The 19,993-nt window shown below is 44.5% G+C and overlaps 1 pseudogene; it reads left to right on the forward strand.

The window, feature by feature from the left end:
• The first annotated feature begins 7,663 nt into the window (after positions 1-7,663).
• Positions 7,664-8,086, forward strand: LOC136376406 (large ribosomal subunit protein eL32-like; annotated as a pseudogene).
• The last annotated feature ends 11,907 nt before the right edge of the window (positions 8,087-19,993 follow it).

The raw sequence follows: 19,993 nt of genomic DNA on the forward strand, positions 1-19,993 counted from the left end.
AAGACCACAGAGAAAGGTCATGCATAGATGTTCCAGTCAATAGATAGACATATGGATGAAGACACATCCAGATGAGTTTAGCCATTGACCATTGAGTCACCCTCAGCCTTTGAGTTTTCCCAGCTGAGGTTCCAGACATCATGGATCAGAGAAAACATTTCCTGCTGTGCTTGTCTAAAATTCTGACGCAAGGAATCCATGAACATAATAAAATCGTTGTCTTGTGCTATCTGGTTTTGGGGTGGTTTGTTATGCTGCGATAGGAACTGGAATAGATGGTAACATCTGTCCTGACTGCCTCACAAAGTTGTGAAGATTAAATAAAATCAGTATGTAAGACCATGCTCTGCACCTTTAAAAAATTGTCCACCGGTAAATTTCAATAAGCTTATGTGAAGCAGCTGTGCCTGTCAATCACTAACCTCCCAACTTCCCTGCCCTTGCAGGTTCTGAGGCACACTGTGGAACTGTAAGACCTTGAGGAACGCAGTTTGAAAACCACTGTTCCCTTTCAACCCATTCATTTTAAGGAGGAGAAAATATAGGCCCAGACTGACTTGTCCAAAATCACACAGCTAGCTATGTGCTTGCTCTAATTTGTCATAGTGCCTGCAAGAAAAGAACTATTTAAGGTAGGGCCATCCTTGTCTGAGAGCCAGAAAGTTGCAAGCAGGGACAAGCAAGATCACTGTGCGATATTTCTTCTCAAGTCTCAAACAGACACTTTAAGCTGTTGCCCAAGCATGCCAAAGACAAGCCTGTTTCATTTCCCTCATTCCCTCCCCTGCACCTCTCCCACTCACTCCTAGTAACATAGATCATTTCGGTGGGTAAAACAGAAAGACTAAGCTGCGTGCTCCATCCACATGGAGCTCTGGAGGCTGTCAGCTCAGTGATGAATGGAGAGCTGAGCTAATATAATGCAGAGGTCTGCCTGATTTGGGTGAAGCGCTGATCACCAGTCATTGGCATTCACAGAGAGTTCCTAATTGTCACTTGGCGATGGGGTGCTGCACTATGTTTAAGTGCATGGGGCCCTCTCTCCATTATTAACCTTTATGTTGCCCCTATAGCAGTGAGGGCAAAGACAGGCTGGGATTCTGATCAACTCATATTTAATGCACTGCCTTTCTTAGCTGATATCCTAACTATTTCAATGAAAGAAAAAAATAAACATAAGCCCCCAAACCAAACCAAGCAGGAAGGATAAAAGTGAAAACTATTGACCCGAGTACAGTAATGGCTTTCCATTTGATGTGATACGTTCCTTAACTGGGAAAGGTCCTGTGGGTATTGATGAAGGACCCCTGACATTCTGAAAGCCACAGATTCATAAATCATTGAGTTTAAAAAAGGCGTTGATCTCTGTCCCCTAAATAAGGGTGTCGTTCATTTAGGATTTATGGCTCTGTGGAAGGCAATTTATCTAAATGGCTACAGAGAACATTAATGGGAGACCTCAGTGTTTCCGATCCAATGGGAGCCATGGAGATAGGAACTTTATACGGGAACCCAGAAATACCAGGTTTAAATGAATTTTCAAAAAAACTATGGATGCAGTAATTACTGAATAATCATATGGTTGGAATATTAGTGCCTTTATACTTGAGGCTGAAATTATGAATTATCTTTAAAGACAAAGCAAGACATTTATTATAGTGTTTCTGGCAGAGTATGGGGATTTTATATTTTAAAAAGATTTAAAGTGAGCACTTTTATTACTGTAAAATGAATGTTCACTGAATAAAATTCAGCATATATAGAAAAGTCTAAAGAAAAAATTAAATCACCCATATTCCCACTCTGCAATAATTATCACAGTAAATATTCTGGGTGTCTTTCCTTTTAGTCTTTATTCTGTGTGAGTTTGTATACACACACACATACACACACATTTTATATGTAATTTAAAAAGAAAAACTTTTGTACAACAGCTTTGCATGCTGCTTCTTGACATTATGGGATATCATTTCACATTCTTCAAAGTATGTTTTGTAGAAGCAACATAACATTTAGTCAGACACATGTACCATAATATATTCAACAATCCCCCTGTTATTAGATAGCTGGTTGTTTTCAGCTTTCACACTGTCTCTGAAATTCTCTTTAGGTAAATCCTAGAAGTGAGGTTCCTGGATGAAAAGAGACATACTTTTTTATAAGGCAGTTATACAGATTGCCTTTAGTTTCTCAGTCACTTCATTTTCTCTTTTCTTTTTCAGTGGGCTATGGGACTATAGTTTGACTTGTCACCCCTTCTCCAAAAATTATCACTGGGTGTGTCATTATCTTCCTCTACTCCCTAGCCCCACAATTCCACAATTTAGTTGTTTGCCCTTGTGTTGACTTCTCCCACACCTACCTGGGAATTTGTTTATTCATTGTTCCCTGTCTATATGCTGCCTTTGTCACTCATACTCACTTGTCCCCTTTCCTCCCCTTCCACAAATTCCACCCATCTTCAGGGTCCAGTTAAATCTCTCCTCCCCCATAGAGCCTTCCCAGACAACTCTTTCCGCAGGCTACTCTCCTGAACTGTTTCATAATTTATTGTCTTCACACCACTCCTCTGACAATTAATCACCACTTACCAGCTGTATGACCTTCAGTAATCCCAGAAGCTTGTCGTGAGAATTTAATGAGATCAAGCCTGTAAAATAAATACCTATCACAGAGTGGGGCACACACTGCAATTGAGCAATAAATGGAAGCTGTTATTATTATTACGGCCAGTTTGCCTTGTGACATTTCTTCTGTTTAATGTTACATATACCTTCTCCCACTGCTATTTAACTGGGTGTGACCTGGATTTTAAATTTCCTGAGGGCAGCTGCTCTATGGCACTGAGAGCAGTGTCTTCTCAGAATATTGAATATTGCTGCTTGTGACCAAGGAGTAAGATCATCCAAGTTTCTCTCCTTTGCTTTCCCCAACTAGTTTTGCTTGTTAGATGACCTCCAAACCTGAAGCTCCGAATTTGACTGCCTCTTGAATGACTATCTAAGCTGCTGAAGCACATGGCAGGATTCAGTAGGATGCTGTGGTCTCTTGTCAGGTTTGTATTTAATTTGACTGAAGAGTAGAAAGGTGATAATATATATATATATATACACACACACACACACACACATACACACACACACACACACACACACACATATATATATATATATACACACATATATATATATTAAAGTTTCTGAGTTGACAGCTTAGAGGTCACCTGTCCCTGGTACCTATTATCTGGATATGGGGAGATACCTTAATGTTGAGCCTGGGTTGGCAGCTAGGAGATCTCAGCTTTGGCTCTTCTATTTATGAAGTTTTGCATCCTGAGCAAGCCATTATTCTGTTTTTCAGATTAGTCATCTATAAAATGAGATGGTTGGAATAGATAATATCTAAAGGGTCTTCCAATTAAATTTTATGATCTATGAAACTGAAACCCAGAGAGGTTAAGAAACTTTTCCTAAATTATAGAGAACTAAGACTAGAATAAAAACCAGCCCCAAATTCCAGAGCTTTATCAACCAATCTAGTCTATCTTGTCAACCAGAGGCATTCATCTAATGCCTTCCATATGTTGAACACCATGAAGGAGCCCAGTTTTCATAAACCTTACAGTCTTGCTGGGTACACAGACACAAAGAGAGAATTATAAACCTGTTAAGTTATTCCCCAATATCTATTTAATCTTCTTACTCACACAATATATAGAACTCTCAGTCGTAACTGGGCATGTAGTCACGTAGAATAATGTTTAATCTCTCAACCGTTTTTGTAACTAAGCATGGCCATGTGATCAAATTCAGGACAGTGAAAGGGGATTAAAATTGTTCTACGCAACTCCTGGGTCATTGCTGTCCCTCACTTCATTTTCCCTTTCCCCATGGCTGAAATGTAAACATGGTGATGAGCCATCTTGGACCACATGGGGGAAGGTGCTATCCTAGAGCTAAGCAAAAAGATAACAGGGACCTGGGTCCCGGTGTCCTGGAGTTCTCACTGGACTGATTTTTCTTGCACTGTTAGGGAAGACAGAAATGTATCTCTAGGTGTTAAGTGAGGCATAAATGTTATTTTGGATTTCTGTTACAGCTTCTAAATTTACATCCTAACTAACATGTGCTAGTTGAAGACCAAAGATGCTCATGGAACATAGATAGGTGTTGGGGCCATTCCTGGCAGCCTTGGTGATCAAGATCCTTATAGGTGGAGTGTGAGCTGGGCTAAAACATAAAAGAATGATGAGTGGGAGTAGAAAAAAGCCAGCCTAAGTGAAGTCTATGGCACTGAGTGAAGTCACAGAAAAGGCAATTTGGAAAGTGATAAAAGAAAAGATTTGTATAAGATGATGGTTTCCTAACCAACTCATCATATCACTTGGGAGGCTTAAAAGCAGATTCCTGGGTCTCAGCATCAAGTATTATGATCACAGTAAATCAGGAATGAGAGCTAAGAATCTGTATTTAAGAGCTTCAAGATGATTCTGACGATAGGAAACATTGTGTCTGCAATAAGAAGAAACTAGAATGGGACAAGATCATAGAGGAAGAGTTTTAAAAACCATGTAAGCACCTACTGCTCTGCAGGACTGTGCTTGGCACCACCTGAACTTACACTGTGCTTTTAAAATTAATTGTCAACAACACCTATAGAAAGTGCAAGGTTCTTCACTCTGCCTTTGCCAGTGTGTGTGTGTGTGTGTGTGTGTGTGTGTGTGTGTGTGTCTACACTTTTTTTTTTTCCAGTTTTGGCTAAAGTAGAGCAGTTATTGTATGAAATTTCTGTCTTGATAGAAGTGGGTAAATGGAGTGGGAGAAAAGACAGATCACTTGAGGAGAGAAGGTTAAGCATCTAAGCAGTCAGTATATTGGAAGCATCATCTACATTTACATTTAAATCTCTAAGAATTCAGCAAACAGTACCTTAAGAGAGAATGACAGGGGGTCAGGATTAAAAAGAAACCTTTGCCAAATACAGGAAATTTACTGGTTAGTCACTGACATTATCTAGTACCATGGGAGTTAAAGCAGAGAGTTTCAGGGAGGAAGGGAGGAGAATGGCATTTGTTTGGGGAAAAAAAATCTGCTTGGTCATAATGTCTTGTTGTTCAATACTAGTTTTATTGACATTCACGTAAGTTGTTGGATTTAGCTTGTTGATATTAATTTAGGATTTGGGGGTCTATTATCATAAGTGATATTTATTTATTTTCTTTCTGAAACTGCTATTAATCTGCCTTTTTTTTTTGTATTTTTCTGAAGCTGGAAACGGGGAGAGACAGTCAGACTCCCGCATGCGCCCAACTGGGATCCACCCGGCACGCCCACCAGGGGCGACGCTCTGCCCACCAGGGGCGACGCTCTGCCCACCAGGGGCGATGCTCTGCCCACCAGGGGGCGATGCTCTGCCCCTCCGGGGCGTCGCTCTGCTGCGACCAGAGCCACTCTAGCGCCTGGGGCAGCGTTCAAGGAGCCATCCCCAGCGCCCGGGCCATCTTTGCTCCAATGGAGCCTTGGCTGCGGGAGGGGAAGAGAGAGACAGAGAGGAAGGACGGGGGTGGGTGGAGAAGCAAATGGGCGCTTCTTCTATGTGCCCTGGCCGGGAATCAAACCCTGGTCCCCTGCACGCCAGGCCGACGCTCTACCGCTGAGCCAACCGGCCAGGGCCTATTAATCTGCTTTTGATACCAAGATTAAAGTAACCAGAAATGGAGTTAAAGATTTTCCTTTCTTTTTTTCTTTGTCACATTTTTAATGATAAAAAGTATTGTATATCTAAAAACAAAAAACTAAGTGTCAGGAAAGAGAAATTCTAAAAGAAAGCCCATATGGTATCCTAGAAATCAGTCAGACGTCGGCTCTCATTCTGGCTCCAGCCCTTGCCAAGTATGTAACCTGGCGGATGAGACTCAGTTTCTTTACCAGGAAACACAGAGAAACAAAGCATTGCTTTGGAGATGAAATGGGAAAATGTACGCACAAATATCTAGCTCAGCTTCGACACCCAATAATGTCACTGAAATGTTAGCTGCCCTTCAGGCAGTGTGCCCTTGCTCTGCCTGTTGTGTAGGGGGTGGGGGAGGTTGGGGGGGTGGTCTAGAAATGAGGATTGCAGACTTGCCTCTGGTATCCACTCATTTTAGACCTCAGAACCCTGGCACTCGTGCCATCATGTGTCACTGCCCCCTGGATAAATAATTCAACCTTGTTGTTATTTAGCATTCTGTGGTCACTGCTGGAGACTGACCAAGGTCAGGCCAGGCCTCTGAGGCCCTGAAGGGCTCTGGTCGGCTCCCCTGCAAACTCAGCCTTCAACCTTGATGATTTCCATTAGTTCAGGATGGAGGAAAAGGGCACATTCTGGGCGATCCCAGGGTTGTGCATTGTGACTTAGTGAAAATAAAAGGGCTTAATTACTTTGGGCTAAAGTACACAGGCATTTGACATTTTGAAAAATGATTTTATGACGTTTCTTTGATAGGCCTGGACCAAAAGCAGCTGCTTATACTTTAGGGAGGTGACAGAAAGGAGAAGGAGAGTGAGCATGTGAGGAAGCTTAGCATTTTGATAACACTCCCTATATTTACAGAATGCTCTATACCTTGTAAGGCAGCTTTACATTTATTACTAAAGTACTTGCTATTTATAATTACTCAACAAGAGAGGGAAAGGCTGTGAAGAAATTCTGCCATTTACTAACTGGATGTGCCATGACAAACTTCTGACTCAGTTTTCTATTTCTTGAAATGGGAATGTTTTCTACTACGTAGGCTTGTGGTGAAATACAAATGGTAAACAAAGACCCTGGCATAGCTACTATGAGCAGATGTCTCTGAGAGTTTCCATATTGTCCCATTATACAGATGGGAAAACTGAAGAGGGAGAAATAACATGAGTCCTTAAAGTGAGAGGAACCAGTGTCTGGGTGATGCCTGGTTCAGGGATTTTCCTCATTACAACATATAAAGTCATAGGAAAGGCTAGGGCACAAAATGAAACAAATACCGCTTGTCATATTTGCCCCTAAACCTCATACTGGGTGTGGGATTTGAAATGGATCTGTGGGGCTTCCAATAAGCAGGATGAGCGGCAAGTGGGAGGAGAGAGACCCGCTGTGAAAGGCAACAGCCAAGCAGATGGATGTGGGGAGCAGAAAGCGCACGGGGAGCCTGGCTCCTGGCACCGTGTCTTCTCTGCCAAGCTTCCAGCGGAGCAAACTGGCAGAGCATCCAGAACAAAAAGCATTCAGAGCTAGAAGACGTTCCAGCACAAGGCTGGGAGGACCTGCCACGACAATGCATCACCAAATCAAGGCCAGAAAAGATCTTGACAGATTGAATGATATGAATAAGATGAAATCTAGAAGAACTAAACCCAAGGTCATGTATTGGGTTCCAAAATCCAATAGTGCAACATATTGAGTGAGACAAACTGCCTTGAAGTAGAAGATGCTTTTCACTTCCCTTCTGAAATGACAACAAGTCAAAAGGCAGCCTGGGGTAGTAGAAAGAGTAACCAGATCAGGAGATAGGAGTCCCTACTCTGCCCCACTCTACAGAAGCTGTGAGTCACTTGACCTCTTTGGGCTTCAATTTCCTTTCCTGGAAAATTAGTGGATTGGTCTCTTGCTTGGCGCTGCCTATGGAGGTGACTGCCATCTCCAACTTGGCATCATGGCTACCCTCAGACCCCTCATGAAAACCAAGATTGTAAAAAAAAAGGGACAAAGAAGTCCATCTGGCACCTGTCAGACTGATATATCAAACTAAGCAGAACTGGTAGAAACCTAGAGGCATTGACAATAGAGTGTACAGAAGAGTGAAGGGCCAGATCTGGATGCCCAGAACTGGTTATGGGAGCAACAAGAAAACAAAGCACGTGCTGCCCGTTGCTTTTCAGATGTTCCTGGTCCACAAGGTCAAGGACCTTGAAGTGCTGCTGATGTGCAACAAATCTTACTGTGCTGAGCTTGCTCACATATTGCCTCAAAGAACCTCAGAACCATTGTGGAAAGAGCAATCCAGCTGGCCCTCAGAGTCACCAATCCCAATGCCAGGCTGCACAGCAAAGAAAATGAATAGAGAGATTGTGTGCACATTGTGTTTGTGTTAACAAAGCCATAAAATTCTTCCATCTGGCAAAAAATAAAAGAAAACTAGTATATTGGACTACTAGATAATTCTTATAGTTTATTTTAACCTTAGCATATAAGTATCTCATTTTAGCCGTCAAGAAGATGTGGTAGTTTTAGTTGGCTGTGAGTTCAGTAAGAGCCAGTAGTGTGCAAACAGTAATAGATGCACACTTAGAGTGTACCAGTAGACTAGATGCTCACTTAAGACAAGGCAAGTAATCCAGCTAACTTCAATTTCTAGGTAGACTACTTAATAGTAGTCAATTTGGGGGACAGGACATATTTCGTGGGGTCTATAGGAAAACTAGAATCTCTTCAGAGAAAGCCCTTTCAGACTATGACAGATCATAGTTGAATTTGGAAATGTTGAGAAACTGGAAATATTTACTCTCAAGAAGAAAATCCTGGAAAGAAACATAATAGCTATAATTTCAATATCTGACAGGCTGCAGCTCAAAAGATGAATCGGGATTACCCTGAGCTTTAACTTCTGGCAGACAAAGTCGGTCAGCTTGAGCTCAACATATGAATCTCCCCCAGTGGAGCTGGGACAAGAGACCCATTATGCAGAGAGGGGAAGCTTTTGCTAGAGGTGTGGGCCAGCACTCAGGGACCGGGTTCGAGAAGGTGCAGGCTGAAACCTCATGCAATCCAAGATCTTTCTTAATTCTGAGAACCGATTATTCAAGTTAAGGAAGGGGCATAAGAGACTAAAGACAAGGCCACTGGAATAATAAGAAGAGCAGAGTGAAGAGAGGCAGAGAGGAGAGAGGGCCTGGCTGCCTCTGTAAACTCCACATTAATTACATGGCCACTCCAGGCAGTGATGCGAGAACAATGAGCAAGTGGGCAGGAGGCCACATGGCCAGTGGACTGCCCCAGGCAGCCTGATATGGGGCAACTGATTCGGGTGGGGCTGATGGGTCAGCAGGGCCCAGCGGCTTCCAGTTTTTGTCGGTTTTGTCTTTTAGATTGTTGGACCTCAGAGAGCAGGGATCTTGTTTGGAACTTTCTGCTCTCCCATCGGCTAGCTCCTGGCACCACTTCAGACACACCACTGGTGCTCAATAAGCATCTTGTCAGGTGCCTTGTGTGAATGGACAAAGGAACAGCTGGAGCTCAATAAGTAGTTCTTGACTCAATTAATTAATTAATTAATTAATGGGAAATTGACACAGGCTTTCTTTCTGATCTTAGGAGGGTGAAACTATGAGAAAGGAAGTTCACAATGGAGATAAAAATGGAGGCGATAAAAACTAAGGCAGCAAAAAACATGTTGGAGGAAGGAAAAGAGAGAGGTGAGAAGGAAAAACAAAATGCAAATAAACATCAATGTTAAAGGACCATCAATACTGGCTTCCAGGAATGGCACTCCATCCATCTACCCATCCACGTCATGTATCCATGAATTAATTACATTATTTCTTTATTCATCTTTTTGACAAAGCTTTTTCCAAGGGCTTACTATCATTCCAGCTTGTTCTAGAGACTACCTAAGACACTATGAGGCATAAAATCCAGCTACTGTCTTTAGTGTCAATACAAGAAATTCACTAAAAAAAAAACCCAAAAACTCAGTACAGATATAAATATAGGTATAGATATAGGTATAGATGTAGATCTAGAGATAGATATAGATAGAGATAGATATCCATAGATGTCGATGATATAGGATGCATAATGGCTCAGCATTACATACCAACTCTGTATTTTCCTAGGCCACCAGGGGCCAGGTTGGAGAGGAACCCTAGGAATACTATTTTAAAAATATTTTTCTAGCTGTTGCTTATCCATTCTATGGCACCTCACATTCTTCCCAAATAGTTCTGAGGGGTCCCAGTGGGTGACACTCTCTGTTTATAGAGGACTCAGGGTGCCTGACACCAGCCTGATCATCTGCTCTGCCTTGCTGAGCTGAGGTTTTCAGTCATCACCAGTGCCACGTGCAGTAGCCACAGAGGGTGCCTGCTAAAGCCTGGTGCATTAGGGCACCACTAAGGGCTCTGCTGCTGGTGATATTATCTGGGACTTGTGCTAAAGCTACTCATGTCCAACACCTGCTCATGTCCCACACCTGCCTGTGTCCCATACCTGACATAGGTATCCAGAGAGACACTATCTCTCTGAGGCAGCAGTTGCTGGCCCCAAAGCAGCAGCTATCTTAGATAACTGGCAACTAGAACTATCATTGTGAAGGTAATCTCATTATTTTTTGTAGCCCTTTCCATCAATAAGGGCCTGACATCAGTTCAATTAGGATTGGGCTAGGTCATTCTGAGCAGTAACAACCACACCCTTGCTCCCACACCATGAGCTGTTATCCTTAAATATGACTTCTGTGGCTCCCTTCCCTCTTCTCTTAAACTAAATTCTTTTCCAGAGGGCTCCTTGGTATCTCATATAAACAGACCTCTACTGGGCTTCCCAGTAGTCCACAAACTGGAATGGTCCTGCTTTTAAAGGATGAACCAAACGAGTTGTAGAGAAAGTGGTTCAGGTCCTAACTGGTGTGCAGCCTGGAACACTGGGTTAAGGATTCTGGGGCCTCATGTAAGATTAGCAGAACAGAACACAGGGCATTGATTAACTATTAACATCTGTCACACGCATGGAGAGAGCAGGGATACCACATGCTCCACATCCACACCCTCCTAACCGTGGTCACTGTTTGCCTTAGAAGAATAATGAGTGTTTAGGAAGGGAAGGGACTTAAGATTTGCTTACACAAATATTTAATAGTGGACATCTCATTACATCTAACAATAACCCCGAAAAAGAAATATTATTAACAACACCTTTTACTGATGAAAATCTAAAACTCAAGAGAAAGTGAAGTAATTTACTTAAAACTAGACAACTACTCAATGGCAGAGCCAGGATCTACACCCAGGTTTATTGGACTCCAGAAGCCATGCTTTATCTACCTTACCATGTGATCTCCTAGTACACACGCTGAAATGGGATAGACCACAAGATCACTGAGGGAAGTGTTGAGGACTTGGCTCTTATCCTAGACAGAGCTTTATTCAAGCACCAGACACAAGCAGGCACATCAGTAACTCACCCTGGCAAGGATGGCTGATAATGATAAAGACTGTGGGGTATTGCCCAGGTCCCCTTCCTCATAAAGGGTTGGACTTCACAGCAGTAGAGAAAGGGTTAGTTGCCCCCACAGGCATCCTTATCTGTGATAGATTACAGACAAACTCCTGATCGGTTCAAAATGCACATATTCATCAACGTTATCCAAGCCCCACAGGAGCACTCAGTGAGAAGATTCACCCAAATGCTTTTCCTAAATGCAGACTGTCTTTGTCCTCCTTGCTGACACCAACCACAGAGGGCTGGCCACCTTTGACTTCCGGCTGCCCCTGACCATCAAGGGGTCCATACACAGTAGTTGGATTTTATGCCTACAGCTTTCCCATGGCATTTTCCAGTTTAACAAAATAGGACACATATATTCTTCCATTGCACATTTATGTACTTATGAGTCTAGTCACTCCAATTAAAGAATGTTAAATTTCCACCAGAGGCAGGTAGAGTCTGCTCCTGTGTCTGCCCTACTCCGTGACACACACCCAGCAGTTCCCCCTCCCCTTGTTCCAGGTTCTTCCATGTGCAGGAAATAGACTTCCAGCCAAGTCAGTTACTTCCTTTGATCAACAATGGATCCTCACTGATGGACTGAGCACTCGGCCCAGTGCCGATCACTGTGGAAGAGATAAGAAGAGAGTGAATTCACAGACCCTTCCACCCAGACACAACAACATCATGTAGCATAGAATTAAGGGCTAGATTTTTGAGGAGAGAGAAGAGAGAGAGAGAGAGAAAGAAAAAAATTTGAAAGTCAGAGATAAGTGGAAGTAAATGTAACCTGAATTTTCAGGGAGTGCTTCATAAAAAAAAAGGTGGTAGGGGAGTGGGGGGTGGGAATTAAATCTGGGTCTTAAAAAGAGGCTAGGATTAGAATTTGGACATGAATCTGGGCTTAGGTCTGGTTCAGTCCCTCATTAGCTGGTAACCTTGGCCATTTGCCTTCTCTGAAACTGTTTCCTAATCTATCAAACAGGTTAATCATATTGCTCCCTAAGACTGTTGTCCTAGCCACACCCTCACTCCAAGTGCCCATGAAGTATCAGAATTACAACATGACGCTTTAGTGGCTATTTTGATATCCATAATGCTATGAGAACCAAAAGTGATTTTTTAAAACTCATTCGACAGCCACATCTGCCCTGACCCGATGTATTTGGTGGTAGGAGCTAGCTTCAATTGATGGAAACTTGTTGATGATCTTATTTATCCCATGTAGTGAGAATATTCAATAAATATTACTATAAAAAATAATGTGTGTGATTATGGCATGCTGCCTCAGCCATCGAACGTGACATGCAATACACTACATACTACTGTATATATTATGTATTCCTATACTAAAATCGGAGCACTTCTGAGTTCTGAAATATATCTGACCACAGGAGACCTGTGTTATTGTACAGCCTTGGCTAGAAGGAGAACAGCGGGTATTTCCATCCCGCTTGCTCCTGTGACTATGACAATGGCTATGAAAAGCAAGGCTCACAGATTTCTTTCTTTTCTTTTTTTACTTATTGATTTTAGCAAAGAGAGAGGAAGAGGGAGAGAGAGAGACAGGAATATCGATCGGTTCCTGTATGTGCCCTGACCGGGGATCAAACTGGCAACCTCTGTGCTTTGAGACAATACTCTAATCAACTGAGCTATCTGACCAGGGCACAGACTTGTTTCTATAAAGGAAGGGCCAGATAATAAATATTCTAGGCTTGTGGATCACACATGTTCTCTGTTGTAGTTATTCAACTCCGTAGCATGAAGGTAGCTACCACACATGGGCATGGCTGTGTGCCAATAAACCTTTATTTATAAAAACAGCCAGCCAGCTGGGTTTGACCCATGGGCTGTGGTGCGCTGACTTGAGGAACGGTCCTGAGAAGTGGAAATAGCTCCAGAGGTCACCTACGCCATCCCGTCCTTATTGCACGCTCCGGTCTCTGAGAGCAGCAGGAAACGGCAGAGCCAGGGCCAGAGCCCAGACCTGTGGCACTCCTAACACCCATGTCATTGTGGTAAGTCTGTTTGGTAAGTCCCACTGTGGTGAGTCCCTGAAGTGACTCTGCCTGGGCCTTCTGACACCTGGGAGGAGGCAGGGGCCACTGAACTTCTTCGGATTCTGACTTAGCACCAGAGAGCACCGGAAGCAGAGGAGAATCTGAATTTCCTCTTGCAATGGAATGAAAAATGCCAACTCAGAAAGCAAAAGTGATGAGAAGTATGAAAACAAGTTGCAGTGTGTTTTGTCTGTAAAGGCCATTTGGGCGACTCCCTGGGCTGTGGGCTGGGTGCTGCCAGCAAAGAAAGGCCATGGCCAGCGTGAGCTGAAGGTGGCAGATGACAGCCACCCAGGCCTGGGGGTAGGAGCAGTGCTGCTCGCCATCTGCCACACTCCTTCCCTCTCCTCAGTCAGATGGAGGAGAGCCCTGTGTTCTGGCCAGGAACCACAGGGTGCCACCCCCGCCCCAACTTCACACCAAGAAGCAGGAAAGCAATGACAGATGCTTACTGAAGGCACTGGGGTGTGGAGTGGGTGGCAGGCCGAGCTTGGGTGGAAGCCACAAGCCTGTGCCTGCTATGAGAGGGGCAGCTGGGGCAGGAGCCGAGTGCCCAGCCTGGGCCCAGAGAGCCAGTGGAAAGACAAGGCCCTGGGGCTTTCCAGGAACCATAGAGCCTTGGCAGAAATGAGCTTCAGCAATGCTGAACTTCAACCCCTGCTCCCATTTTACAGGTGAGAAGACCAAGGCCCCAAAACACACACTTATAAGCAGCAAAGTGCAAGCTACACACTATGTATTCTGATTCTTAGCCTAGGCCTCTTTCCACCAACAAATGCATGTCTTACCTAAAAGGCCTTTGTCTATGGGAAATGTGTCAATCAGTAAAAATGGATGTAATAGTAGTACCTATGTCATAGGGTTGTTTTGAAGGTTAAATAAATAACTACACAGTGTAAGTTTTCCCAGAAGTAGGTTTCATCACTTGGGTTGTCCCGTTGCTCTTCTTTGTTGGTTCAGGCTGACTAATTGATTTTTTCACAGATGAAAAGAATGCTCTGACTGGTCATTGATTGGCTCAGCATAAAGACCTCTCTGCCTTTGTAATAGCCAAGAGAAAAGGGGTGTTACGCTGTTGACTGCGTGTATATATCCATTCTCCATCTATACTATCCTCTTTCTATAGCTTCCATCTTTTTAACCTAGTTATAAAACCTTGTCCTGCAGACAAGTTCAGAAACAAACAAACAAACAAACAAACAAAACCCAGGCATTTTTCAATGCTTTCCCCCCGCTGCCCAAGGACAGGGACAGTGTGAGCAGGTGACTTGGAAAATCATGTCAGGCACCTGCCTCTGTACCTTTGGTTTCAGGCGGCATCACCAATTGCCTGGTGGCTGCTTCTACCTCAGTGCCACAGCAGATCCCAACCTGAAAGCATCCTCTTCCTCACACACTGGCTCCCTTTTTCAATTACACTCATGGAGACAGGATGACACAGCAACTAAGAATTCAGGGTTTGGGAGCCAGGATACTGGGTTTACATTTCAGCTCTACCATTTACTTGTAGGTGACATTGAGCTACTTACTCAGTCTCTTGATACCTCAGTTTCCTTGTCTGTAAAATGGGGAGAATAATGATACCTGCTTTATAGGATTGTGGGAAGGATTCACCAGTTAGTAGTATATATACCTATTAAGGACCACCATACACAGGTGAGCTGTTAGCATTCCATGCCCACAGGCACCACACCTACTTTTCCCAGTCCTATAATGTGGGGCAGGCATGGCTCCAGTCAGACTGGCCTGTGACTCTGTGCCCCAAACATGCTTTATGCTTCCAACTCTGCCTTCACTTGTGGGATAGACTCCACCTTCTTCTCCATCCCGCTGCCCTCTGAGTGGCTCCTGGTGACTTCTGCTGGAAGTGGCTTTCACATTCCCCTCTAAAGTGTCTCCGCACAGCAACTCTGCCTTTCTCATGGGCCACCTTCTGGTTTTCATAATGACCAAGAGATTGCTTTTCAAAAAAAAATGTTTTTCAGTACTTTTGAATTTAACCGTCTACCATTGAGTCAGCTCTCCTAAAAAGGTCAATCAATGTAGACAGTCAGGCCCTCTTCCTCATTCCTTCCTTTCATATTTAAAGTCACTGGTCAGCTTTCAAGAGTGGCTCACATTTTAAAGTGAATGACAACATTTTCTTTCTAGCAAAGGCCCCAAGGCACTGGTCAAGCACCTCAGTTTGGTGGCATTTTCCAGGACACATTGAGAATGGTTCAATAAAGACTGACCTATTGGTCAGTTGATCAGCTGGGTGACTGATAGCTCTTCCAGGGAGCTGGGCACAAGGCCCTGGGGCCAGCTCACAGGCTAGGGGGCTTGGTGCCAGGCCCACGGCACCCAGAGGTAGTGAATCTCAACTTCGCTAAGCCCTCCGCCCTAGTTTCTTCGATCCTCCTTCCGTTTCCCCTTTTCTTGGGCACACTTAAGCCCAAACTGGCTCCTGCAAAGAACCTGCCGGGGTCCTATTTCATCAGGGCTGGAAAACCAGCTCCCAAGAGTGCAGGTACAGCCTTGATGGATGCTGCCCAGCAGGGAGACAGTGGCCCAGATCCCTGGTCGATACTGCTCGGTGGAGGCCTTTTCAGAACAGCCAAAGAGGAATGGGAAGGGTTGTTCGCTTGGTAAGGAAACCTCTGCTGGATGGGGATGGTATTTTCGTCTTCTTCTTTCGGCTACTTGTCAGTTACTCTAGCTCCTCCTTACTCCTTTTCCTCCTTCCACCCCCGCTTCTCCCTCAACACAGTAAAGGGATTGTATGGCCTACAGTAACAAAATAATAGTGTTTAGCTTTCATTTTATTTTAGCTCTGGAACCGGGTCTGCCTGAAATAATTTTTGAGAACTGTATAAAATACATAAATGAATAAATGGGTGGGATGGAGGAGGGGGTCACAGCAGACTCAGCATAAGGCACTTAGGCTTGTCTGCAGCTTCTTTTGAGGGACTCTTTTTTTCACCAGGTTTCTTCAAGTCATTAGGACGGGAATATGAAGTGCTAAGCAAATTTCTCTGACAATATTGTTTTCTTTAAACCGGGGGTTTCCTCGTTCACATGTGTGGGTTGGTTTGGTGGCACAGTGTATCCTTCCTGCGTGATTTATTTGTAATCTAGCTGTGCTGTCACCAGGCAGCAGGTCAGCTGTGCCCCTCTGTAGCCTGCTACCCAAACAAGAAACTAAGGGGTGTTTCTTGTTCAGTGTCTTTGCAAAAGGCACTCCACCTTTCTAGGTCTCAGTTTTACTTATTTATTTATTTATTTTGTATTTATTTATTTATTTAGTATTTTTCTGAAGCTGGAAACGGGGAGGCAGTCAGACAGAGGCAGGATCCACTCGGCACGCCCACCAGGGGGCGATGCTCTGCCCATCCGGGGGGTTGCTCTGTCGCGACCAGAGCCACTCTAGCGCCTGGGGCAGAGGCCAAGGAGCCATCCCCAGCGCCCGGGCCATCTTTGCTCCAATGGAGCCTCGGCTGTGGGAGGGGAAGAGAGAGACAGAGAGGAAGGAGGGGGGGAGGGGTGGAGAAGCAGATGGGCACTTCTCCTGTGTGCCCTGGCCGGGAATCGAACCCGGGACTTCTGCACGCCAGGCCGACGCTCTACCACTGAGCCAACCTGCCAGGGCCTCAGTTTTCTCACCTGTAAAATGAGATGTCTACTGAGTAGAGTATTTTTTCTTTGAATTTTGTTTTAGACACATTGTGAAATTGATGTGTTTATTTTTAAGGGCTTGCCCCCTGTATTGGAATCACTCAGGGCCTTGTTAGAAATGTACAATCTTTATTCAGTCATCATTCTGAGTAGAGTCTGTTAGTTTTTCTTCTAAATTCCATTCTCTCCTTTTTTCTTTCTCTTTTTGTGAGAGAGACAAAGAGAGGGACAGATAGGGACAGACAGACAGGAAGGAGAGAGGTGAGAAGCATCAATTCTTAGTTGTGACACCTTAGTTCTTCATTTATTCTTTCTTATATGTGCCTTAACCCGGGGCTCCAGCTGAGCCAGTGACCCCTTGCTCAAGCCAGGGACCCTGGGCTTCAAGCCAGTGACCATGAGGAGATGTCTCTGATCCCACGCTCAAGCCAGCAACCTTGGAGTTTCAAACCTGGGTCCTCTGTGTCCCAGTCCAATATTATTCACTGCACCACTGCCTGATAGGCTCCTTTTTCTTCTCGTACTAGATTTGCTGAATATAATTAGTCACATGTTCCCCCAGAATAAAGACTCTATCTCCCAGCCTCCTCTGTAGTCAGATGTAAGCATGTAACTAATTCAGGCTACTGGGATGTGAGTGGATCCAGTGTTTGCAGCTTCGTTAACGGGAAAGAGTGTGTCCTATACTGCCTTTCCCCCTTTCTGCCAGTAGAAAAAGTAGTGAGCCAACTTCAGCCAGTCAAAAAATATTTATTGAACATCTACCATGTGCTGGCACTCTTCTATGTACTTGGGATATACATCAGTGAATATGTAAGACAAAGATACCTGCCCCAGTGTAGTTTATAGTTTAACAGTTAGAGACACACAATAAACAGACTTTTTGGCAGCTGGGGGGTGGGAGGGTACCATTTAACAAGCTACTGGCACCAAGAAGCATGCAATATGTTATTTGAAATTGTGTGCTTGGCCACAGTGCTCAGCATGTCATATGAATTCATGCAGTCCTCAGCATGGGCTTCTGTGAAGTGGGCCAGCCAGCTTTGGCTGCTGAACATGCCCTGTGAGCTGAGCTCCAGCCCTGTGCATGTCCCAGTGTAGACAAAGGGCCCCTCCTGTCCTAGTTACTCTTTACAAAATGGGTTCACCTCTTTTAACTTTATTGGATCTGAGATCATCCCACAAAGAAGTTAGACCTAAAACTACATGGAGATCTAAAAGTATTTAAAAAGCAACATATAAACAAGGCACCCTCCTATATGTCTCAGCTCTCAATGGAGGAAACAAGGAGGGGGGTGAAAGCTTGAACAAGGATCAATTTTAGCTGGACTTTGAGGAAAACAAACTAGAGAGGCCCAATGCCATGAAGTATAAGGATTATAAAAATGATCATTTCTCTTGTGTCCCAGCAACTAATGTGCTGGGTGTGGCAGGTACATTATTGTGCATCACTACAGCCAAGGCTAATACTAAAATATGTAACAACCAGGAAGGCCTGGAAACCAGTGTGTCAGAACTGACCCCTGCCACAGCTCTGGAACTGGTCTGCAGGCTCCTGCTGGGTCCGACATAGCCCTCAGGCTGCTGATTCTGAGGATGTCTGGAGGTTTCACGGAGGTGGTAGTGGTAGGGGGAGGTGCTAGAGTGTTTGAGGTGAGAGAAATCCGGGGCTTAGGACAGCAGCTTCTCACCAACTGCTACGATGCATTTGAACACTCTAACAACCAGAATACCTCCACAGATGTGTACTAGCTGAGTAACAAGCTTTCAAGGTAAGTGTAGATGTGTCCCCATTTTATAAATGAGGGTACCAAAGCTGAAGATGTGAGGTTTCCCTGAGGGTGCATGGCTAGTAAGTGAAATACTTTGTTGGAAAGCAGAGGATGTCAGAGTCGCTGGAAGGATGTGGGAGTGCCTGGGCCACAGCTTTAGAAGGAGTAAAGGATTTCAGCTAGGAAATCTCTCCTGACAGCTTTCATCTGAGGAGCTTAGAAAAAAGCAGCCACACATCAGATAGCTTACACAGCAGGGATCGCAAAGCAGCTTCTTCCTCCTCAGGGAGCTCCGTGTCCCATGTTAAATACTATGAAAACTCATCAGCCGTGCCCCACTGAAGAGGCCTCCTTCCTCGCAAGGGACAGACAGCGCATTACAGCTGCCCAGCTTGGCAGCGGTGTGCAAGGAACAGAATGGAATGGAATGTCCAGATATGGCTGGGCAGAGGGCCATGGAACAGAACACTTCGACGTGGCGGCAGGAAAGTCCTGGCAATCCAACTGAATGTCCACCCATGAGTATTTATGAAATACTTGGCAAGAGGAGCATTACCCGGTATAAGAGGTCAGCCGGGAGTCCTTTCACTGGGTTTCAAATACAGTAGCCCGCGAGGAGAAGGGAGTGCTGTATCCCACCCAGGCTTCAGCCACAGCACCGCTCTCAATTAGGGCGTCGATTCCAATTGCACAAAATGGTTCTACTGCTAACCATTTTCTCTAAGTTGGTAAACCGCTGACCTCATTCACTGTCACACTTTGCTGATGAGGAAACTGAGGCACAGAGTGGGAGTGCCCGGCTGTCACACAGTGGGAGTGTTTTCCTGATGGCCCGTCCAACGCTCTTTCCACTTGGCCTCTCACTCACCTCCTTACAATGTGCCCAACACTCTGCTAGGCGAATGGGTCGGGGAAGAAAAGAAAAACAATGCTTATCCTCATGGGGTGAACACACTTCATTGTGGAGAAAGGCTCAAATTACGTAGGCTGTCACCCCTGGATGGAGTAGGTCTGGAAGGCAGCCCAGGTGGCAGAAGCTCAGGGAGGGAGTGGTCAGTTGTTCCGTAATGTCGGTGACATGAGGACACCTGGGACATTAGCCCTGCTTCTGTAACAATAAGACACTGTCTCAGACCATAGTTGTTCTTCAACCATGTAATAAAGGATTAGATCTCAGCCATAGTTCTCAAACTTTACTGGCCATCAGAATCATTTGGAAGCTTTTTAATGACACAGAGTCCTGAGTTCTGCCAATTCTGGGGTAGGTGTTTTAAGTAC

Source organism: Saccopteryx leptura, chromosome 6 (assembly GCF_036850995.1).
Source record: "Saccopteryx leptura isolate mSacLep1 chromosome 6, mSacLep1_pri_phased_curated, whole genome shotgun sequence".
NCBI classification, from domain to species: domain Eukaryota; kingdom Metazoa; phylum Chordata; class Mammalia; order Chiroptera; family Emballonuridae; genus Saccopteryx; species Saccopteryx leptura.